Source organism: Trichechus manatus, unplaced genomic scaffold (assembly GCF_000243295.1).
Source record: "Trichechus manatus latirostris isolate Lorelei unplaced genomic scaffold, TriManLat1.0 scaffold00127, whole genome shotgun sequence".
Lineage (NCBI taxonomy): Eukaryota > Metazoa > Chordata > Mammalia > Sirenia > Trichechidae > Trichechus > Trichechus manatus.
Window position 1 is genome coordinate 8254043 of NW_004444063.1, and position 8975 is coordinate 8263017.

The 8975-nt window shown below is 35.0% G+C and overlaps 1 pseudogene; it reads right to left on the reverse strand.

The window, feature by feature from the left end:
- Nucleotides 1-5630: 5630 nt before the first annotated feature.
- On the reverse strand, nt 5631-6488 carry LOC101360785 (protein FAM92A pseudogene; annotated as a pseudogene).
- Nucleotides 6489-8975: the final 2487 nt, after the last annotated feature.

Consider the following 8975-nt stretch of genomic DNA (forward strand, 5'->3'; position numbering starts at 1 on the left):
TTTTAGAAACTTCTCACTTTATTTTTTATCCATTAAAAAAATCCACAGCTTTTCTTAATTCTGAAAAATATTACATAGAGGGATTTTTATAGCATATGGACTGTAAAAACCCATAGGGTGTAGCTGTGTTATTGCACGTAGCCTTCAAATCTTTATGAATACCAAAAGAGTGTCAGCAGTTTGAATAAATAATATGCTGTAAGAATATAAAATTATTTTTTAAACGCATGATAATTTATTTCATTAATAAAATACAAATGATTTTAAACATCATAACTCCAGGTGATCATGTGTTTTGTTATTCAATATGCTTTCCTTTCTTATAATGTCCTTGTTAGATTTTTGTAACAAAGTATAATTTTTCTAGCACGTGGAAGCTTGAAAAACATTTTTTACACTAAGATAATTTCTCATACTCTAAAATACTATGCAGCACGGGGTTAGAGAGGATTGTAACAAACGTGGCATACGTGCTGCCATTCCCGCCTCCCACATCCATAGCAGACGGTTCTTCTTTTTCCGATGAGCTCAGACTCCATCTCAGAATCCATTTCTATACAGTGCTCTAGGTGGGCACCATCAACTGATCAGTGAAGACATTAAAATAGAAACTTTTTGCAAATTGGTTCAAGGTTTCATTATCTCTTAAGGATCAAGCTTGGTATCTGAGATCCAAAGATGTAGATACAAATTTAGGTTCCAAAGCAAATATTGATGAATTTCAAAGTACACAGATATCCCTTTCCCTACAATTAAAAAAACTACTTGACAGAATTTACAATAAAAAATGGAATAATTTTACTTTTTTTCATCCAAGTTGGAGCTATAAGTTTAATTACCACTCAACTAGGATAATGAATTGGTATGTAGTTGATAATTTTCAGCAGTAACTACGGCAAGGACAGCCTGGTGACCTGAAGTGAGAAGAATGGAAATTAATATCTTCTATTTGTCAGGACACTGTACATTCTTTAAATCTTCTCTTTTTCCCCACAACTACTCTTCTAAGGAGGAATAATAATAAATCTCATTTTTACTATTGAGGAAACTGAGACCCTGGAAGATTAAATTACTTGCCCAAGTCATGCAGCTCTTAAGTGATAGAGCCAAAATCCAAACAAATTTACGCCTGCTTGCAAGCAGCGTGTTCATTTTATGAGATCTTAAAGATTTTACTTGTTCATTTTTTTATACTCTGTGTGTTTCCTAAATGGAGTTAGCAGATTCTGGCTAAGTGGATCCATAGACTAGGACATCTGGATTGTTCCCACCAAATCCCTCAGACCCTAGTTATGCTTATGTTCCTGCATTAGAGACAAAAGGCAAGGAATTAAATCCTCCATTGTTGAAAACAAATAGACAAAAAAGCTGTGTAAAAATAATACCACATAAAATAAAAATAATGCTCAAAATAGAGCATTTTCTTTTTAAAGATTGGTTATTATTTTTCTTTTATGCATTTCTATGTAAATGAGAATGGTACAGGACGGGGCAGTGTTTTTTTCTGTTGCACGTAGGGTCGCTGTGAGGTGGAAGCGACTCCATGGCACTTAATGACAACATTTAAATGTTAGGATTATCTTGTCAAAATATGAAAAATTATCTGCTGGAATTTTGATTGAAATTGCATTGAATCTATAGACCAGTGAAGAACTGACATATTTATAATATTGAAGTTTCCAATTCATGGTCATACAACTCAGAATCGATTAGATGGCTATGGTTTTTTTTAGGTTTTCATTGATTTTTCTTAGCAATACTTTATGTTTTCTGTGCAGAGGTTTTGCATATCTTTTATTAGATTTATTCCTAGATATCTGAGGTTTTTGAATGTTATTATAAATAATATCCCTTAAAATTTTTTTTCCCTAATTGTTAAGAAAATTGATGCTTGTATGTTAGCTTGTATCTGGGACATTTAGTGAATGCACTTATTAATTCCAAATTTTAAGTTCTTTGGATTTTCTACATAGAAAATCATGTAAATCGTGCCTTATGATACTTACTTCATCTTTTCAAATCCTTACAGTTCTATTTTTTTCTGAGTCATGTAATTAGTTAGCCTTCAGCACAATGTTTAATACAAGTGGCGATATCAAGCATCTTGAGCTCATTTCCAACTTCGAGGAGAAAGCTTGTAATGTTTCCTCGTTGTTCCTTGTAGGTTTTATGCCGATACTCCTTATTAGTTTAAGAAGATTCCCACATTACACTTCGTTTGATAAGAGTTTTTATTAATTGTTTTATTCATGAATGGATGTACGAAAAAAATGCTTGCTTTTTTCTGTATCTGTTGAATTGATCATATGATTTTTCTTCTTTTTTCTGTTAATATGGTAAGCTAGATTGGCTGATTTTTTTTTTTCATGTTAACCAACTTTGCATTTATAGAATAAACCCTGCTTGTTTTTAATATTTGCAATATTTTTTATTTGTTGCTGGGTTTGATATACTTTAAAAGAATTTTTTTTGTGTGTGTGTCTGTGTTCACAAGACCGATAACTTTTAGTTTTCCTTTCTTATAATGTCCTTGCCAGATTTTTGTAACAAGATTATTCTGGCCTCATACAACGTGTCAGGAGGCATTTCTTCTCTTCAATACTATGAACAGTTTCTGTAAAATTGGTATTATTTTCTTTAAATATTTGGAAAATTTTACCAGGGAAGCTGTTGGAACTTGGAGGTTTCCTTGTGGAAAGGCTTTTTTTTTTTTTTCATTACAGAATCAATTTCTTTAATAAATATAAGATTTAGACAGAGTAGAACTTCCCCATAGGATTTCCAAGGAGCGGCTGATGGATTCAAACTGTTGATCTTTTGGTTAGCAGCTGAGCTCTTAACCACTACACCTCCAGGGAACTGAATAAGTTTTGGTAAGTCATAATTCCCAAACACTTTGTCCATTTCATGTGAATTTTTAAATTTAGTGAATAAAGTTGTTCCAAATATCTTCTTATGATCATTTTAATGCTAGATAATGTTAGAACCTCAGAACTCTCTGTCTCCATTTACTCCTCTTGCCTTTTTGAATTATGGTTGTCCTGAATTTTGGTTCTACATATCTTAAACCCCATATTATTATTATGGGATAATAATAATAACAATAATAATAAATATTATTATTGCATGAGTGGTCAAATTCATTTAGATTTAAGCACATCTTTCTTACACATTCTGTCAGTCTTCATTTCTTCCTACATTTTCATGTTTCCATTTTGGAACACGGTCGGTTTTCTTCTGCCTGAAGAACTCACTTTCATATTTTTTTGGGGGGTGTGCATTTCTGCTCTTGACAAATTCTCTCATTTTTTGTTGTCTGGAAATGTCTTCATTCACCTCCACTTTCAAAAGATATTTTTGCTTTGTATAGAAATTTAGGTTGGTAGTTTATTCTCTTTCAACATTTTAGAGAAATCATACCACTATCTTGTCGCTTCCATCATTTCTGTTGAAGGAAATGTGATTTTTATTCTTCGCCTGGTTTTAAGATTGTCTCTTTATTTTTGGTTTTCAGCAGTTTTATAAGATGTGCCCAGGCGGGGTTTTTTTTTTTTTTTTTGTTATATTTATCCTGTATGAGGTCATACCGCTTCTTAAATATGTAAGTTGGCATCTTTCAGCAGTTTTAGAAACATCTCTGCCAATATCTCTTCAAATATTGCTTTTACTGCATTCTCTCTCTCCTCCCCAACTGGATTCCATTACATGTGCATTAAAAGCTTGAATTATACTCCATATGTATTTTATGTTCTATTTTTTATTCTTAATTTTTCTTGCTTTAGTTTTCATATTTTCTACAGACCAATCTTCCAGATCACAAAATCTCTCTTAAGTTCTGTCTGCTGTTAACCTACCTACTGAGTTTTAAATTTTAGTTATAGTATTTTTCCATTCTGCAATTTCTTTTTGAAGTGCTTTCTTTGTCATCTATTTTCTTAAAAGCATTAATAATCACAATTATTTAAAAGTCATTGGTAGATAACTCTAATATCTGGATCAACTGTGTATCTGTTTCTATTACCGTATTTTTATGCAAATAACACATGCCTTCTATGTTTGTTTGCCAAATGTGCCTTCCCCTGCGAGGTATTTTTGTAAGTGCAGTTATGCCATATTTTTACTTGTTGCTGTAAAAATAATTAGCATAGCATGCTTACAGAAAGATCTCAAGGGGGGGAGGGCACAATCGGTTGGCTAACAAACGTAGAAAGCATGCATTATTTGTGTAAAAATGCAGTATCTATTTTTTTCTTGGTCCTGTTTCTTGCTATGATTCAGAAGTTTGAATAAATGTGGACATTGCACATGAGAATTCTAGAGGTTCTGAATGATGTTTTCCCCTCCCTGGAGAACTCTCCTGTTGTCTAGAAGGTAGGAGAGGGCCTGGTCACCTCAACCCAATCAAAATCCAAATTGACTTGAAGTTCTTTTGCAGTCTTTGTGTTGTTCTTCCTCTCTTTTCCTAGTCCTTCAAGGTCTCAACTAAGAGCCTGTGTTGTTTCCTAGGGACCTTTTTCTCAATAAGTCCTGAGCTCCAATTTTATAGCTCTAATACCCTGAGACTGTGAAAACCTCCACTCTATTTTTTAGCTGCTTTTGGCTCTGCTTGTTAGCCTTTTGTCCTACACAGCTTATTCAGCAAATGCCTTAAGGGGACAATCAGTGTTTGGTCCATTGGCCACATGTTTCTGGGTCTTCCTTTTCTCTAGAATATTGTTGCCTCACATCCTGGTTGCCTTAGCAGACTCAACCTCAAATTTTGTGTCTGTATCCCTGTGAATTTGCTTAAAACTCTGCTGGCTTTGATGACACCTTTTGCTTGTTTTCTAAGCCTGATAATGTTCCTGAGAATTGGAAAATCTTCTAAGAGGAAAAGTGGCTTGTATCAATTTGCTTCTGGTCTTTCCACAATGTAGACCCACAAGTCCTGGCTGATTCATTATCTCTCCTATTCTTTCAAACAGAGTTTCTTTTTCTATTTATCCAGTGTTTCTAATTGTTCTCAGTGGGAGCATTATTGGTCTGCTGCAAGCCACTCTATTTGACATCTGATATCTTGGTGTCCCATTTTTTAAATTCTGTTTGATTCCACTATTGTTGAGAGGTAAATTACAGATCAAATGATGAAACTTCAGATTTTAATAAAGGTTAAACAAAAGAAGAAGAAAACCTGTCTTTTTTTAACTTAAGATTTCACACGATAGACTTTGTATTTAACCAGAACAACTAGATAAGAGGGGAGGCTTTTCTAGTGATGAAAGCATGGAGTCTTAACCTAAAAGAAGCTAGATGCAATTGTTAGATCTTTTGGTTTTTGTCACTTATAGCAACCTCTACCAGATATAGTACATTAATATGAAATACTTTGAAATAAATGATCTTAAAAAAATGAAATTTACACAAGAAGATCCCATACCACTAGGTAGGACATTGAAATGACTAGTGTGTAATATTTTTTACAAGCTTCATGTTTGGTCAACATAAACTTCCTTTAATTATTTTTACATTTCCATAGTGTTTCATTTTGAAGTTTAACGTATCAAGTTAGTATGAAGTTTTACTATTTAGTAATCCTGGATTCAGAATCATTTCAAGATGAAAAGTAGAAATGCGAAGTGTACTTAAGAAAATTAATTTTCTTCTTCTGGAATGTCCAACTCTTCATCATCATCATCATCTGTCTGTTAATCTTAGTCGACAGGTGGATGCTTGTCCTGGTCAGACACACACTTAGCTGACAGGGATCTCTGAAGAGGCGACTTTGAATTTGCTCCTACAATATCTAAACGAGATGAATAATCTGGTGGATACAAAGAGTTTCGGAGAAACTCTAAATCTTCTTCCTCATCAATCTTTTGTATATTTGGTAGGCAGCAGTGTAGACCTCTAAAGCTTTTTGGTGAAATAACATTTCAATAGTGATAACTTCTGAAAATATATTCTTTATTTCCTAGTTTTCAAACTTGTCAATAGTTTCCTCCAGATGACAAGTTGTTCGGGTAGTGTCCATGGTAGCTCTCTGTAATTCCGTTTCTGCCTGTGAAATAACATGTTGAACAGATGGGTTTCACTGACATGTCCTTTCTAACTGGGTTAACTGCTTAGCTTCTGGATTCCTTGCTGTTCATGTTGCTTTGAGGCCATCCTGCTTAATTTTTACAATGGTTCCATAAGCTTTCAAATGTTCAACTAGTTTGACTTCAAGTCTTTCAGCCTCTGCTTGTCAATAATCCTGAAGTTTGGCAAACTCATCAGCAAAGTTTTTCAGACCCTGCTTTAAATTTGGGGTCCCTGTAGAGGCATACACTTTGATTTCATCCACCAAGAGGTCTGCTTTGTCTCGCAGTCTGGCAGTTTTCCTCACAATAAGCGGCAAAGACTTGGCACAGCTCTCCGAAACGCTTCTCCACATTTGTGACAACATCTTGCAGTTGTCTGGTTTGAGCGTCCCAGTTTTCGAGGCTGTGCTTCAACATCTTGCCTCACGCACGGCCGAGAGCCCTGGGCGGGAACCCAACATTGGAGCTCCGACGTTGGAAAAAATTGTTACATTAGGTTAAATTTGGATAGTGAATATTTAATCACATTGGCAATCAATCACATCATATATGGCTAAGAATTAGAAGATGGGTAGTCATGTGTTTTATAGTTTAGCATATTTTATTTCTCTTCAGCTCCTATACAGTCCATGTACTGTATTCAGTTGTATTTAACTGAATTTGAGCTTAGGAATTTTCAAGTGTTTAAGATAATATTTAGATTAAGACACATTTGTATTATGCTAGGCATAATAAAAATGTATTTCTAAACATTTTGCAACACATTTTTCAATATTTGTGATATTTTATATCATTCCAGTCAACTTTTGAATCACTTGTCCTTCCATGTCCAAGTATTTAATTATTCAGTGTCAGAAATTCAGTTTAATTACTGTACAAGGTAAAATTAATTACATACCTCATGAGGAGCATATTATGAATGTCTTATTGCATAGAAAAAAAAAAGAGTAAACTTGTAGTAAACTTTGATGGCTTCAGTAAAGACCTACCTAGAATGATTTTAATGAACAGTTGCATGTCATATGCATACTTTATTTGGCTCTTATGTGAAGAACAAGGGAGAAAAAGCACTGTCATTGGAAGGGTATATGCACATGTATTCTGTTGAATATGGAAATGATTCAAGTCTCAAGTTGCAATATTGAAAAGGTCTACAGGGAAAATATTAAACTATGCAGGAAGCATCAAAAGAAGATGGAAGGAATATACAGAGTCACTATAGCAAAAAGAGTTGGTTGACGTTCAACCATTCCAGGAGGTAGCATATGATCAGGAACTGATGGTACTGAAGGAAGAAGTCCAAGCTGCACTGAAGGCATTGGCAAAAAACAACGCTCCAGGAATTGACAGAATACCAATTGAGATGTTTCAACAAACAGATGCAGCACTGGAAGTGCCCACTTGTCTATGCCAAGAAATTTGAAAGATAGCTACCTGGCCAACCAACTAGAAGAGATCCATATTTATGCCTATTCCCAAGAAAGGTGATCCAACCGAATGCGGAAATTAGCAAACAATATGATTAATATCACACACAAATAAAATTTTTTTGAAGATCATTCAAAAACAGTTGTGGCAGTACATTGATAGAGAAGTGCCAGAAATTCCAGCTGGATTCAGAAGAGGATGTGGAACCAGGGATATCATTGCTGATGTCAGATGGATCCTGCCTGAAAGCAGAGAATGCCAGAAAGATGTTTACCTGTGTTTTATTGAGTATACAAAGGCATTCAACTGTGTGGATCATAACAAATTAAGGATAACATTGTGAAGAATGAGAATTCCAGAACACTTAATTGTGCTCAGGAGGAACTTGTACATAGATCAAGAGGTAGTCATTAGGACAGAGTAAGGGGATACTTCTTGGTTTAAAGTCAGGAAAGGTGTGTATCGAGGTTGTATCCTTTCACCATACCTATTCAATCTGTGTGCTGAGCAAATTATCTGAGAAACTGGACTATGAAGAAAAAATGGGGCATCAGGATTGGAGGAAGACTCATTAACAACCTGCATTATGCAGATAACACAACCTTGCTTGCTGAAAGTAAAGAGGACTTGAAGCACTTACTGATAAAGATCAAAGACTACAACCTTCAGTATGGATTACATCTCAACATAAAGAAAACAAAAATCCTCACAACTGGACCAATAAGCAACATCATGACAAACAGAGAAAAGACTAGAGTTGTCAAGGATTTCATTTTACTTGGATCCACAATCAACACCCATGGAAGCAGCAGTCAAGAAATCAAAAGACGCATTGCATTGGGCAAATCTGCTGAAAAAGACCTTTTTAAAGTGTTGAAAAGCAAAGATGTTACCTTGAAGACTAAGGTGGACCTGACCCAAGATGTGTTGTTTTTAATCGCCTCATATGCATGCAAAAGCTGGACGATGAATAAGGAAGACCCAAGAAGAATTGACACAATTGAATTGTGATGTTGGTGAAAAATATTGAATATACCACGGACTGCCAAAAGAATGAACAAGTCTGTCTTGGAAGAAGTACAACCAGAATGTTCCTTGGAAGCAAGGATAGCAAGACTACGTCTCACATACTTTGGACATGTTATCAGGAGTGATCAGTCCCTGGAGAAAGACATCATGCTTGGTAAAGTAGAGGACTGGCAAAAAAGAGAAAGACCTCAATGAAATGGACTGACACAGTGGCTACAACAATGGGCTCAAGCATAATGATTGAGAGGATGGTGCAGGACTGGGCAGTGTTTCATTCTGTTGTACATAGGGTCGCTATGAGTCAGAACTGACTCGACCGCACCTAACAACAACAACATGTTTTAATGTGGTAGCATGGAAAGTTGTTGAATATCAGGAGAAATGATGCTGAGATCTACCCCACTGAAGACCAATTTTCTGAAGAAAAGGAATGAGAATATATTCTTTGATGCATACTTA